This window comes from Carcharhinus amblyrhynchos, chromosome 11 (assembly GCF_965287045.1).
Source record: "Carcharhinus amblyrhynchos chromosome 11, sCarAmb.v2.hapA, whole genome shotgun sequence".
Lineage (NCBI taxonomy): Eukaryota > Metazoa > Chordata > Chondrichthyes > Carcharhiniformes > Carcharhinidae > Carcharhinus > Carcharhinus amblyrhynchos.
Window position 1 is genome coordinate 44,796,497 of NC_137334.1, and position 16,375 is coordinate 44,812,871.

The 16,375-nt window shown below is 39.3% G+C and overlaps 1 protein-coding gene and 1 non-coding gene across 2 annotated transcripts in view; both read left to right on the top strand.

Moving 5' to 3' along the window:
* The window catches only part of ola1 (Obg-like ATPase 1), a 184,144-nt gene that overhangs the window by 103,900 nt on the left and 63,869 nt on the right, over positions 1-16,375 (top strand). The window lies entirely within an intron of this gene.
* Positions 5,394-5,583, top strand: LOC145350436 (U2 spliceosomal RNA). Its single transcript, XR_013888210.1, has one exon. It is a non-coding gene; the product is annotated as a U2 spliceosomal RNA (small nuclear RNA).

Genomic DNA, 16,375 nt, shown 5'->3' on the forward strand with positions numbered 1-16,375 from the left:
GATTTTTAAAAATGTTTCAGGGTACTGGAGTACTGTGTGCAGTTTTGGTCGCCGCACTTGCGCAAGGCTGTTTTGGCCTTGGAGGGAGTGCAGAGGAGGTTCACTAGGCTGATACCAGAGATGAGGGGGTTGAACTATGAAGAGAGGCTGAATAGACTGGGTTTGTACTCGTTTAGAAGAATGAGGGGGGATCTTATAGAGATGTATAAGATAATGAAGGGGATGGATAGGGTAGAGGTAGAGAGATTCTTCCCGCTCAGAAAGGACAGCAGGACTAGAGGGCACAGCCTCAAGATGGGGGGGGCGGGGAGCAGTTTAGAACGGAGTTGAGGAGGAACTTCTTCACTCAAAGGGTGGTGAATCTCTGGAATTCTCTGCCCATTGATGTGGTGGAGGCTACCTTGCTAAATATATTTAAGACATGGGTGGATAGGTTTTTGGTAGGCAAGGGAATGAAGGGTTATGGGGAGAAAGCGGAAAAGTGGAACTGCGCCACTTCAGATCAGCCATGATCTTATTGAATGGCGGGGCAGGCTCGAAGGGCTAGATGGCCTACTCATATAAGAACATAAGAAATAGGAGCAGGAGTAGGCCATCTAGCCCTTCGAGCCTGCCCCGCCATTCAATAAGATCATGGCTGATCTGTTGCTGCTCAGTTCCACTTTCCCGCTTTCTCCCCATAACCCTTAATCCCCTCTCTTATCAAAAACCCATCAACCCGCGTCTTAAAAATATTTAGTGAGGCAGCCTCCACCACTTCAACGGGCAGAGAATTCCAGAGATTCACCACCCTTTGAGTGAAGAAGTTCCTCCTCAACTCCGTTCTAAACCGCCCCCCTTTTATCTTGAGGCTGTGCCCCCTAGTCCTACTGTCTTTTTTGAGCGGGAAGAGTCTCTCCACCTCTATCCTATCCATCCCATTCATCATCTTATACGTCTCAATGCAATCTCCCCTCATTCTTCTAAACTCTAACGAGTACAAGCCCAGTTTATTCAGCCTCTCCTCATAGCTCAACCCCCTCAACTCCAGTATCAGCCTAGTAAACCTCCTCTGCACTCCCTCCAAGGCCAAAATATCTTTGCGCAGGTGCGGTGCCCAAAACTGCACACAGTACTCCAGCTGCGGCCTCACCAATGCCCTATACAGCTGCTTCTATTTCTTATGTTCTTATGACTGTTTTAAAGTTATTAATTTAAAATAATCGATATATCTGGAATGAATGTAGCTCAGACGCTGGGAAAGCAGGATAATTACTTATTTTAGTCTTGTAGTGTTTGCTTAGGAGAGAGTGAATGGACTTTTGTTTGCAAAAAAGTCCCTGGGGTTCTTGATTAACATGTTCCCCTACCCCCTCTCCTGCTTGCCCATGTGCCTGTCCTCCCTCCCTCTCTGTGGTAAGTGCTTGTTTTCAAAGAAAGTTATACCATTTTGTTTTGATTGCGCCAAGCAGTGATCCTAGGCCAGCTTCTCCCAGGACTCTCAAGTCAATATCAAAACTTCTAAATGAAGTCTTCAGAATCTCCTTGTAGCACTTCCTTTAACTTCCATGAACTTGAGTGAGATTCAAGCTATGCGTACAAAATTTTGGTAAGCAAATGTCAAGCATTCTGGCTACATGACCAGCCTAATTCAGTTCTGAGTCAGTAAAAAGAGGGTTCAAGAAGAAAATTGAGGTCAAAGGATCAGGAATGCAATTCCAGAGCTTAAGTCCATGGAAGCTGCCAGCGGTGGAACAATTAAAATTGGCTGAGTAACAGGACAGAATGGGCAAAATGCGGATGAATTTGGATTTGCACAAAAGTTAAAAATTAAGTTAAAGTTTATTCATTAGTCACAAGTAAGGCTTACATTAACACTGCAATGAAGTTACTGTGAAATTCCCCTAGTGCCACATTCCGGTGCCTGTGCAGCTCAGTGCACCTAACCAGTGTGTCTTTCAGATGTGGGAGGAAACCAGAGCACTTGGAGGACACCCACGCAGACACGGGGAGAACAGACAGTGAACCAAGCCAGGAATTGAACCCTGGCGCTATGAGGCAGCGGCGCTAGCTACTGTGCTGCCCCAGACCGAACAAATAATATCAATTATGTAGGAGAAATGAAAATGCCGGTTACCATTTAGAAATCAAAAGCAATTGCCAGGTAACCAAAGCTAAAACTTTATCAGTTCTCAATGTCCAATAATCTTGAACCAGAGTTAGATATTGATGCTAAAGATAAAAGATTCTCCTATTCTGATTTTCTACTTTGTGAAAGTTAATGGGTATAAGCAGATTGCAACAGCAGTGAATAAGGACGTCAAACTTTTTTTTGTGTAAGTGATGGCTGAAAGATTTGAGGTAAAACAGATATGATATTTCGGCTATAATTAACAAATGCCATGCCTGTGTTAACAATGAACAGTCAAGTAAGTGACACAATTGACAAGTGACACCGAGTGCAGGGTGTCGAAATTTGCTGATGACACCAAGATTGGGGGAAAGGCAAATTGTGCGGAGGGTGTGGAGAGTCTGCAGAAGGATCTAGATAGGCTGGGCGAATGGGCCAGGAAATGGCAAATGGAATTTAATGTTGGCAAGTGTGAGGTGGTCCACTTTGGTAGGAAGAATGGTAGGAAGGACTATTACTTACGTGGCGAAAAACTGCAGCAGGCGACGGTGCAGAGGGACCTCGGGGTCCTTGTGCATGAGTCGCAAAAACCCAGCTTGCAGGTGCAGCAGGTGGTCAGGAAGGCGAATGGGATGCTGGCCTTCATAGCGAGGGGGATTGAATATAAAAGTAGGGAGGTCTTGCTGCAGCTGTATAGGGCATTGGTGAGGCCGCAGCTGGAGTACTGTGTGCAGTTTTGGGCGCCGCACCTGCACAAGGATATTTTGGCCCTGGAGGGAGTGCAGAGGAGGTTTACTAGGCTGATACCGGAGTTGAGGGGGTTGAGCTATGAGGAGAGGCTGAATAAACTAGGCTTGTACTCGTTAGAGTTTAGAAGAATGAGGGGAGATCTCATTGAGACGTATAAGATGATGAATGGGATGGATAGGATAGAGGTGGAGGGACTCTTCCCGCTCAAAAAAGACAGTAGGACTAGGGGGCACAGCCTCAAGATAAAGGGGAGGCGGTTTAGAACGGAGTTGAGGAGGAACTTCTTCACTCAAAGGGTGGTGAATCTCTGGAATTCTCTGCCCGTTGAAGTGGTGGAGGCTACCTCGCTAAATATTTTTAAGAAGTGGGTTGATGGGTTCTTGATAAGAGAGGGGATTAAGGGTTATGGGGAGAGGGCGGGAAAGTGGAACTGAGCCACAACAGATCAGCCATGATCTTATTGAATGGCGGGGCAGGCTCGAAGGGCCAGATGGCCTACTCCTGCTCCTATTTCTTATGTTCTTATGTTCTTATTATGGCAAGACGGTGTAAGCAGTGGATTAGTTGAAGAAATAACTAGAGTAGACAAGGGAGAACCAAGAAACATAGTGTTTTTGGAATTTCAGAAAGCTTTTGATAAGGACCCTCGTGGATTAGTGGGCAAAGTTAAAACACGGGAAGGAGGTGAGTGGATCAAGAATTGGTTGACAGACAGGAAACAAAGTGGAAGTAAATGAGTCTTTTTCCAAGTAGCAGAACCTAGAATCAAATATAACATTTTCAGATTTGCTGACAACACAAAACTGGGCAGAATGGTGAGTTGTGGGGAGGATGTTAGGAGGTTTCAAAGTAATTTAGACAAGTTGAGTGAGTGGGCAAACATATGGCCAACCCACCCCGGGGGAATTTAAAATTCTGCCCAATATTCCTTTCCAAATTCTCCATTGTCTTCAGATTTTTTGCTTTATTGAGTATGCATTTTGGTGAACTCTGTTTGTTAAAATGTTCTGTGCTAGTCTCAAGGCAGAGAACAGATTAGAATTTGTGAGGTTAGTTAAATATTTTAATTATTTTGACATCCATGCATCATAATGAAGCCTGTGTATTTAACATAACTGTCATCATTTAGTAGTTCAGTGGGCACAGCCTTTGGCCACATTTGCAGAACTGATTTTGAAATAGAATTCAATTTTAAGTTGGTGCTGAATTCATAAAGTATTTTGCAAATGAAATTGATAAGACCTCCAAGGGTGATATGTAATCCCTGGTAGATTTGATCCTGGATAAAGGTAGCAAAGAATGATCATGACAGCTGTGGTGTCAGATGAGATGAATGTTGAGTGGTGTATTGCAGCAGTTAGTACTTGGGTCATATGTTTATGACTGAGGTGCAGTAAACAATTGAGATGGTAAAGTTCAGTGACTAGCTTCTTAGTGAATATTAACCACCTTATACTCAACTCCTAGCTGAGGTAGCAGTAGAAGAAATGTTCTTTGAAGACCCTAGATTGGTATGCCCTTGAAGAGTCCTGCTCCTCCTTCTGCTAACAGCTTCCCTCTTTTATTGCCTATGCTCCATCTCCCTGTCATGCCGCAACTGAATATGGACTGTGGTAAGGAAGTCCAGCAGTACTTCCTTCTCACTCCCAACACCTTATCAACAGTCCTGCAACAACACTGAACACACTGCTACTGCCCAGTTTACAATAACAAAGGAGAGGCAAGAGCATCTCACCTGAAAGTCCTGTGCTAATGCCTTTAAAACTCCTTCACTTCTCTCCCCCTGCACTCTTCACTGCCACACTCCTGCTCTGAGCTCACCACACTCCCAGTTCCCTCTCCCTCTGCTCTCTTCAGCGCCACACTCCCACATCCCAGTCCAGGGATTTTTCACAATCTTTCTTGGATTCCTGCATCACATACTGTTTAAAACCCGCAGCAGGCCGCAACACACTTGCAAGTATCCCATGGCACACTGGTTGGGAACCGCTGTTCTAGACAACCTCCACTCAGCAGAGATGGGAATACTGATATCTGTCAATGTTCCTGCTGTTCTAACTCTCTGCCTCTGGCTTGTTCCACACTGATTTAGGACATCAATGATATCTGTAAATTGGCAACTCAAGAGACATCATTTGCTACATCTCCACCAGGATCTCTCAGATCAGTGTAGTTTATTGAAAAGGGAAAAAAATCCCACTCTTCCCCTCACTGCTGTGTTTAAGCTTTCCAATAAGGCACAAACATTGAACACTTAGAGGCGAAGGATACTCACAGCAAGATGAATACAATCCAAACAGCTGTTCTTTCTGAACCATTCTTGCAGGGAGCAATTGCCACATTGATCAACCCAATAGGTGTTTGAAGGAAAATGGGAAAAAAGCAATAAGGGAGAAATGGAAACAAACTTGATTAGGCATGTGTGGAGGATAAACATCACCATATGGTGGACCTTGGCCTGTTTCCATTTCATAATTGCGGTACAGTTTCATAATGTGCTGGTCACTGGTGATTCTAAATTTCGCAATGGTATCCTGCTTCTCAGCCTTTTAGCTAAGATCAAGTGTAGTATCGACATGCTGTACTTGGTTGAAGTATTAGATTACATTTTAGCTTCATTTGAATCAATTTTTAAAAGTGGCTTCTTGGCCTTTTGGCTAGAATGCAAATGAGATCAAGCCTTGGAGGAGGTGCAATGCCTACTCCAATCAGCTTGGATCATGTAGATCAAGCTCAAGTCAGGAGGTGAGAATCCTTGTCTTGCCAGCTTAGATTGGGAATGTCTCATTTGTTGAGACTCTGAATTGGACTTGATTTGATTGAATTGGATTAGAAAAAAAAAGGTATAAGAACATAAGAAATAGGAGCAGGAGTAGGCCATCTAGCCCTTCGAGCCTGCCCCGCCATTCAATAAGATCATTGCTGATCTGTCGTGGCTCAATTCCACATTCCCGCCCTCTCCCCATAACCCTTAATCCCCTCACTTATCAAAAACCCATCAACCCGCGTCTTAAAAATATTTAGTGAGGCAGCCTCCACCACTTCAACGGGTAGAGAATTCCAGAGATTCACCACCCTTTGAGTGAAGAAGTTTCTCCTCAACTCCGTTCTAAACCGCCCCCCCCTTTATCTTGAGGCTATGCCCCCTAGTCCTACTGTCCTTTCTGAGCGGGAAGAGTCTGCCCTTTAAGCCACAGGATCGATTGAATGGAGTATGTTTGACCATGTGGAAAGATAGGCTGCTGCATTTCCTGCATTACAGCAATGACTGTCTTTCAGAAAAGTCTTGGGACGTCTTGAGATTGTGAAAAATGCTATAAAAGCAGGTCTTTTCTTTCTTTGTCCAATGTTGAACCTGATCATTTGATTAAAAATTCCCATCCATTTCACATTGACATTGGGTGTCTATGGGAGACCATGGGAAACTGATTTGCTTGAGCAAAGAAAGTATTAATGATCTATCTTGTACATTAGGATCTTGTAGTTCATCATGACAAGAAAATGAACTGGACTAGCCACATCATTATGATGGTTACAAAGCCACCTGTTTGATTGACATGCCTTTCATTGGACCCCATATCCTGTCCCTCTGCCATTGGTGCACCGCAACAACTCAGCAAGATTACTTCAACAGTCATTACTGTTCAGTAACTTTTATTTTAATATCGTGAAATTGCCATCATCACTATGTCTGCGAAATTGCACACTATTCTGACTGGAATGTTTATCACCATTCCTTCATCATGCTGGATCAATATCCTGGAAACCTCAGCTTAACAGAATTAAGAGCCCCATCACCACAAAAAATGTAATGTTTCAAAAGAAATGGATCATTACCATGCTGTATGGCAGCAACAAAAAATGGGCAGAAGTTAGTGCTGTGCATATCCAAAGAACAAATGAAAATAAAAATGAGAACAGTTGACTGAGATGTTAGGTCGATTCCAAGAAGCTGCCTGAAATGAGTCTGGCAATGAAATGCAGTGAGGTGGTTATCTTGATGATTACCAGTGTGTGTGCTGGAGGTGGTCTGCATTTTGTACTGTTGTCACATGCTTATGAAAATGATCTCTATAAATGCATATTGTTTTCAATGCAGTATGTAGTACAAATCATAGATTAATTACCGTGCTTTACTCTTAGATGAGTTACACATAAAGAAGGTGGGATCAGTGGATTTTGCTGATTGGGTACCAAGGTTGGCTGCAAATGTTATTGGATACCTTTTCCTCCCAGACCACTACTTGCAAGATAATAAAAGAAATGTACTCAATGGGAATGCCATAATATACAGGGGGGATGAGTAAACAGTTCTCAAAACTTGAAAACAAACTAGCAGCAATTTGACCTTCATCAAGCAGAAATTAAACTAGAAAACAAGTTAAATGATTACAATGGAAGGATTTGCCTGCATCAGTAGTATCGTATATATAGCCTGTGACATTTCAATAATGTTAATGCTTTGAGTCTTGTAACCTAGCATTGGAAAAACGTCTGCTGGAGTCCCAGATGTCCGGCACAAATGAAAATGTATTATGGAAAATCTGATTCGTTGTGTAACTGTTATGTCTTCACTTAAATTTTTAAGCTAGCAGCAGTTCCTGCACCTGAAAATACTTTAGGCAAAATATACACTATGTCCATTTTTATTCTCATCTGAACGCTCAGCAGCAAACTGAGAGTTGTTATTTGCTATTCCTTGTTGATGAGTTTCTATGGTTAGAAAAGAGTCTAGAATGTGAATTCGGTGTAAATTTAGTTATAACTGCCTGCATTTATATGGCACTTTTGACATCATAAAGCTTCCCAAGAAGCTTCATAAGACAGTAATCAGACATCAAATTGACACCATATCTAGAAAGGAGACATAATTTGTTTTGATTTATTATTGTCACATGTATTAACATACAGTGAAAAGTATTGTTTCTTGTGCCCTATACAGACAATACATATCGTTTATAGAGAAGGAAAAGAGACAGTGCAAAATGTAGTGTTGTTGTGACGTTGTTGTTCGTCCATTGTCATCAATGAGGACCTCGACACCATTAGTCATTTTGAGGCTGGTTGCCTGTCGTGTATGTAGTGTTACTAAATATTCACCAAGGTCACTCTGTTCCTATACTTCCTTTAGAGTTTCTCCCTTTTGTGATGGTACAATGTCTTTAAGAAATGTATTTGTATCATTCTTGTGCAGGATTTGTTAGAACCGTAGAAAAGTTACTGCACAGAAGATGATAATTTGGCCTATCTTGTCCATGCCAGCCCAGGTGAACTCCCAGGTGCCCTTCCTAATTAGACCTTCCTGCACCTGGCCCATACCCATATTGCTTATAGCACTTAAAATGCAAATCCACATACTTCCTAAAAGAAGAGTCTCTGCCTTCACCACCAGCTTGAGCAGCAGACACCCAGCATCTTTCAATCAAAAAATTCTTCCTCATGCCCACTCTATATCTACTGACACTATGTCCCCTGGTTCTAGAATTTTCCACCAAGGGAAACAATTTTATCCTGTTCACTCTATCTCTTCCCCTCATAATTTTGGATGAGTCACACCTCAGCCTTCTTTGTTCCAAGGAAAATAACCCCAACCTATCTGATTTCTTCTTATAGCTACACTTTTCTAGTCCTGGCAACATTCTTGTAAACTTCCTCTGCACGCTGTCACGCTGTCATTTTTACAACAATCGACAGTGGTTTCATGGTCATCATTAGACTTGTAATTCCAGATTTTTTATTGAATTCAAATTTCATTGTCTGTCATGATGGGATTCAAAACCCTGATCTACCAGAGCAGTACCCTGGGTCTTGGATTACTAGTCCAATGACAATAGCATTATGCCACTGCTTCCCCTTGACCACTTTTTTAAATAAAGACATAACATTAGCAATTCTCCAATCTTCTGACACCACCCTTGTGTCTGAAGAAGATTATCACTTATGCCTCCGCAATTTCCACTCTCACTTCTCTCAGCATCCTTTGATGCACTTTATCTGATCTTGGTACCTTATCAGTTTTAAATAAAGATAAGCTTTCTAACAGCTTGCTGTTCTCAATTGTAAATTCTTTGAGCGTACCTCTTCACACCTCAACCTGGGTAGCACCCTCTTCCTTTGTAAAGACAAATGCAAAGTACTTGTTTAATCTCTGGTATTTCTCCTGCCTCCATGTGGTAGCCCCTCTTTTTTTATCCCTAATTGGCCCTTTTTTTCTTTCATCACCCATTTTATTATTTGTATGTTTATAGAAAATCTTGGAATACCCTTTTATGTTAACTGCCTGTCTTCTTTCATGCTCTGCCCTTGCTTTTCTTTTAGCCTTTTCATTTCCCTTTTGGTCCTTTTTGTATTCAGCCTGATTCTGCATTGTATTTTCTACCTAACATCTGTCAGTGCAAGCTTCTTCATTTTCATCTCTATCACTCTTGTCATCCAGGACACTTTGAATTTATTTGTCCTACCTTTCCTCTTCAAGGGAATATTCCTTTGACATTGCCTCCTAATACCTTTTCTTTGAAATGCCTTAAAATATATGGATAGACAAAATATGGATTAATTGAATATGTGATTGCAAAATTTGCTGATAAGATAAACAGGAGAGTAGGCAGCAAATAGGACGTCTGGAGTCTGCAAAGGGATATAGATGGGTTAAGAGAATTGGCATAAGTATGGCAGATGGGGGTAATGTGGGAGAATGTGAACTTATTTGAATGGAAGAGATTACAGAGCTCTGCGATATAATGAGGTGATGGCCTTGAAACATATAACACCCTTGGAAGACTTGAGGGTGGGAGATGAGGACCATGGGACACAGTTTAAAAATAAGGGTTTCCCTTTTAGGACAGATGAGGAATTTTTTTTCTTTGAGGATCATCACTATGTGGAATTTTCTTCCCTAGTTGTGATAAATAGATTTTTGATGGACAAGGAGCCCAGAGTTATAAGTGTAGACAGGAAAATTGAATTGAGAGCACAATCAGATCGGCCGTGACAGAGTAGGCTGAAAGGAGCTGAATGGCCGACTGTTCCCAATCTGGATGTTCATATATTTGACTTTGAATACAATGGACATTAACAGTTAAATTGATTTAGTAACTTTTACACATTTGCTGCAACTTAAGTTCCTTTTTGCTGCTTTTGAACTGTTTTGAGCAGGTATGAGATAGGAGACTTAATGCATGGAGTTGGCAGCTAGAAATTTGTTTTTTTACTTTGGACTGATACCATTGCCATATTTGGAAGGTGCCTATGGAAGCAGTCAATTTAGAATGATACTATATTTATATGGTGCATTAAGATTGAATGCATAACAGTCTGCCTGGAATTTAGTGAAAAATGTAAGACATTATCAAGACAACCTCAAGTTCACTTTTAAACATCTAGAAATATACTGTTTTACACTCTCTTTACCTAAAATCATGTTTGACTTCTGCAGCAATTCCATGTTTTAACACTGAATTTACATTTTGCTCGGAAAAGGATTCCAGTAATTTTTTGAAAATTTCAGATGAAAAAAATGAGCACAATTTTATTACTTTTTTGTTTACAAACTTTCATTGCAATATCGAGCCCATCAATGACAACGTTTTAATGTCCTTTTTTAAGGACACGTTATGTTTTATCTTTTGAAAAATACAGTTGGATCAATAGCTTCCCCATTACATGTACAGTCACCTTATCCTCTAGCTAGATTGCTAAGAATCCACAAACTGGTCATCAACAAACATGTAGAAATCAATTGGTTGCTGAAAAAGTAAATTCGAGAAATTGAGTCTTTCCCCTCAAATAAAAAAAACGCAATCAAGGCACTTGACTTTTTTAAATAATTAAGTTTCACAAAAAAAATTAACTGGAAATAAAATCAGTTACTCGTTTGATGTGCAGATTGCTATGACAAATTCTATCTAGTTTCTTAGGTGTTGCAAATCTCTTCGTGTTCAGCTCAAGTTGCTATTAATATTGTAAAGTTTTGTGATTGACTTTTTGTCATACTGAAACCATGCACAGATGCATCAAATAATAAGCTCAAAGGAAATCTCTTTGTGCAGAGTGAAATGAGTTCCTGCTGAATGTCCTAATGCATCTTATTGTGCATCTTCTACAAATAAAGCTACATGTATGAGCTCATGATGTGAAGTGGCAGTAGAAAGTCAAAGGCACTGTGGGAAGCTTTTTATCTTCCCAGCAGTCAGATTTCTGGGAACATCAGTGCAGCCACCGTAGTTACCTGTAGATTACTTGTATATTCCTCCTTCTGAGTCCTGCAATCTAAATCACGATGAAGCATCATTAGGGGGCTGAGAAGAGAATGGGCAGGATTGGACAATTTGGTCTGGAAAGCTACATGTTGTGAACTCAACACATCATTTTAAACTGTATGAATACATTCTTCTACAGTAACAATTACTGTTTGAAGAGTATATTCTATGAATTGATCATGGCAGAATGTAATTGAAAAAGAGACAGTTCTGCATATTTGGGTACATATGAAAAAGCTGTTTCCCCCATTATTTTGACAATGTTTTGTAAATTATAAGCAAACTGAGCAATATTTTTCCTTTTCCTTCTCATGGAGGACATAATACAACCTTAGATAATTTAAATGATCTGTTCACGCTCACAGGTCAAAATATGCCAAAATCTACAGAAATTACCAGTCTAATTGCATCTAGGTGACAAAAAAGCTAACTCCCTAGGGAACCTTGACAGACTGTTGACAACTGTGCAGTTGATCTTGGTTAGTTTGGCTATTGAAACTAGTTTGTTCCAATACGGTGATATGGGTTGGTCTGTGTGAACAATAGAGAATTACAGTTGGTGTGAAATGTGAAAATAATAGAATTTGACATTGATTGCATTTTTAAAGAAGTGTTAAAATTGAAATTAGTATAGCTCTGGTGTAATCTATATACTTTAATAACATGGCAAAGTTATACACATACAGGTAATCTGATAAGATGTGAGAACATGAATAGAAGATGTTAAATTAAGCAAAAGTACATCATTGCTGTCAGACTATCCTTGGACCATTGCATTCTTTTTAGTTTTACAAATGTTTTATCCTTTTACAAACAGTACAATTAAAACTAACTGCCTAGGAAGTGCTGTGAATTTGACCCAACTAATACTGTTAGCACAGTTCAAAATATAAAAACATCTGATGTATTTAGAAAAGCATTAGTTGGCGAATTAAACAAGGTCATTCCATGAAATGTAATGTTGTTTCTAGTCATCCTTCCCCTCATCCTTCGTGAATTTAGCCAAGAATGTCCATTAGTTATCTCTAACAAATTGCAATTAGAATTTCCGGATTAAATTTGACTTGATTTTTGAAATGCTTTAAATTCTGAAATCATGATTATTTATTTAATGTTAACAGGAATAGTTCAATCACCAGGCTATTTGGAATGAAGCATTATCCAGGACGTTTAAAACATGTCAATAAATTTGACAAGTATGCTTGGGATTGCGAAACTTTAAAACATAAAATAATTTTTCCCTTGAATTTTCTAGTTATTCTTTGTAAGTGCTAGCGTGAATGACAGCTTAATATATACCATATGAAATATTTATTTCTATTCCACATCAGACTGTCTAGGCAGCTGAGGGAGTACCAGATACAGCACTTAAGATGAAAGCAAAAGGAAGGTAATCAAGGACATATGTAACTTCAACCAAGGATGTCCTCTTAAAACATTATTCTTTTCATTCATAAGCATTTAATTTAATTCACAAATGTATAGGGACTTCGTTGACACTAGTAATTATTCTAATTAAAAATAACGTGCATTGAAAAAGTTAAAAAGCAGTAATTTTGTTTGTTTGCCACAACATACTTTTCTGTTGTATACTTAATTATTCAGCTACCTTTTTCCGCATCATGTTCACATCTTTTGCAACTGTAAGGAATGAAAAAAATTGTATCTATTTATGTTTAATATTGAGCCATTTAATGAGATGGGAACAAAGAATAAACTTGTTTAAGGACTTAACCTAGATACGGAATGGACAATAAGGAGGGATAGCTAATGTAAGATAAACCATGACTAACGGATATTTAATTAGTAAGTAACAGTACTTGACTGTGGCTCCTGCCATGACCCTGATTGCCACTGGCTGCCATCATAATTCAACCCTGACTAAAATTATGTATTTTCTTAGGCTTTTTGTCTGTCTCTTATTTTTCACTATGCAATGTTCTGTAGTTGTCTTTTTTTACTTTAATTTCCATTTTTCTTCTCTCTCCATCGTTTAACTAGCTTTGCAAATATCCAGGTGATGCTCTTTTTTTCTCTGAATTAGTGTGAACACCATCATGTCGGATCATAGGCTGAGATTATTGGGTCTGGTGCCTTTCATATCTTTTGACTTCATCAGGTCTTTTTTAAACTTTGGCTGATGGCCAAAGAAGGACCATATGGGCTTAGGAGGGACAGGGAGTGAGGGCAAACAGGAAATGAAAGGCATCAGGTGTCAATGGAAAAAAATTTCTCTGCAGTTGTTTGACATAGGAGTTAAAAGTGGATTGTGTAATGGCTTGGAAACTATGGGTGTTATTTAATGGAAGCCACACTCGGGTACTTAACAGTACCTATGGGCAGGTCTTCCCAATAATCAATAATTCCGGGGGGCTAAGGCAGTGCCCGCTGAGAACTGTTAGCCAATTGGAGACTAGTAGATTTTCACTGGACGTCAGTATCACTGGGAAGATGGTGGATGCTGCCAGTAATGCACGCATCCTAGGCCTAGGATCATGGCCGGAGATGGACTTGGGCACATGTGATGGATGGCAGGAGCGTGGTCTGTGGGTGGCAGTTGAGGAGGAGGAAGTGCAGGGCTACAGATATCCCCCTCTTCCTTATGCTGGGTACCTCAATCATGCACTGAGCACCTTATACCCCCACCAAACTCGCCAGGGGGAAGGCATGAACTCCCCGCACCTGTTTAATTGCTAGGAATTAAAGTAGGTGTTTTTTTATAAGCAATAGCATTTTTGTGCGATTGAAACCTGTAGCTGAAAACTGCTTTGTTGTTTACTCCAAACTTGTCAAATTCTTTGTCTTTGATGGAATTGTGTGCTGTTTCTCCACTATCTTTTTCCCAATTCTGATCCCAATTCATCTGGAGCAAAATTGTTAGTGCCAGAGAAATATTCTTGGTATTTAATGAATTTTCATAATTACAAAAAAATACATTTTAATTGCACTGGTGTGTATTTTGAGAATTACAGCACAATTAAAATGTTATGGATAGCTTAATAATAACATTTGCTTTCCCTTTAAACCAATATTTCCAAAATATTATTTATGCTTTTTCAAGAATCTAACATAAATAGAAGTGGGTTTTGGCCCTTCTGGCTCTTTCATTTAAGATTATGGTTAACCTCATCATCTTGCACTCTTCCCATATGCCCTTTATATAAAGGGTTTACTAACTGCCACTTGAATGCATCCACAGCCCTTTTGGAGATAGAGAATTTCAATGATTAATGAGCCCTTGAGTGAAGAGTTTTGTCCTAATCTCAGCCCTAACTGGCCAATGCTTTATTCTGAGAATTTCCTTTAGATCTAGAGTTTCCAGTCAGGAGAAACATCTTCCCAGTATCTAGCCTGTCAGAATTTACATGCTTCAATGAGATTGTCTCTCATTCATTTAATCTGTAGTAGATTAAATAATTTAATTTGAATACAAATGATTATGGGGTAAATAATTTTTTGGTGTAAATTATTTCTAAACTATGTCAATATGTTCTGCATTTTCTAACAATGAAGCAACTGATGAACATATTTGTGATGTAATTTTTAAACTCGTATTTTCTTTTATCTGCATTATCTATAATGTTCAACATAAAATAGCCACCTCACTTGCTTCACTTGATGTTGTAAAGAGAAAAGGGTGATCATGCCTTCTTTAATTCTAGAATTACAAAGCTGTTAATTTTCCTGAGTCTGGAACTTTTCATGGGAGGAAACAAAACTTACTAACCATGTGAGTAGGGGTATTTAAATGTCACTCAGTTCGTAAGCAGTTTCCCATTGTAGTGTTTAGATTTTCTAAGTGGTAACAGTGAGGACTGATTGCTGTGATATGATTAGGTGCAATCTGAATATAGTGTAAAATAGATATTATTTCTTGCATAAATAATTACTTGTCAAAACTTTCGACATATTCTTTGTCGTCTTGTGATATAACTATTATGTTGTGTTTTTCACCTAAAGGAAATATTAATTTGCTAAATCTAGTTACTGAAAAACGACTTCAACAAACTCACATAATGCAAATTACTTGCTGAAATTTGTTTTAATAGTAAGCATTTTGGAGTCCTTTAAATACAAGTCATTAGTGTTTTGTGTTGAAGTGAAAAAATGTGTGATCCCTCTCATGAAGGCAAATGGGTTATGGTAGCAATCAAAACAATAACATTTTATTTAACACACTGTGTTGAAAAATGGTTATGCATTCCTTTTGTATTTGTCATGTTTCAATTTACACTGAAGTAAGAAGTTGAAGTGAATACAAACAATCTTGGTTACCAAAGTCTTGTTTAAATGTTTTAAGATGATAAATGATTAGCAGAAGTAATGATCTCATTTGCTATAATCACATTAAAATGTGGTTAACATCTAATTTTTGCACTTAATATGCAAAACTTTCCACTAGATTTGCAGTAGAAGCAATTGAACTGCCATTATTACAAGAATAAAAATTGCAAGCACCATTTATTCAGGGAAGAAAAAGACCTGGTGTAGATCAGGACTCTATTTTTTTTGAATAATGGGAAATTGAGCCTCACTGTGCTGTTCACCATTACTGTCTCTGTCTGAATCACTACACTGCAGTGGACTACAGATTAAAACCTTGAATTGTAAGGCCTTGGATACTGTTGCAAAGTGATTTATGAGAAGTGTTAGACTTCCAAATGTAATGGAAAGCTGCCTAATGTAGATAATGTAGTTGCAAACAACTTTTAATATGTATGTAATTTATTCAGAGCTATGTCTCCCAACCCTCTTGATTTTTACGTAACACAATTTTTCACAATTCATGTTCTATAGATAGATGCAAATGGTTAAGGAGTGGTCACAAGGCAGGAAGAGTTTACACGTCCTTCCCGTGACTGCATGGGTTCCCTCCTGGTGCTCTGATTTCCTCCCACAGTCCAAAGATGTGCAAGTTAGGTGGATTGGCCATCCTAAATGGTCCTTTTGTGTCCCAAGATGTATAGGTTAGGGGAATTACTGGTGTAAATATGTGGAGTTATGGGGCTAGGGCCTGGGTAAGATGTTCTGTCAGAGAATGGGTGCAGACTCAATGGGCTGAGTAGCCTCCTTCTGCACTCTAGGAATTTTATGAATGCAGGTCTGGAGACTTGATAATGGAAAACAAGGAGATGGCAAATGATTTGAACAGGCATTTTGTATCAGTCTTCACTATTGAGAATACACATAGCATCCCAGAATCAGCTATAAAGTAGGAAATGGAAGGGAGGGAGTAACTCGGAAAATTACAGTCACC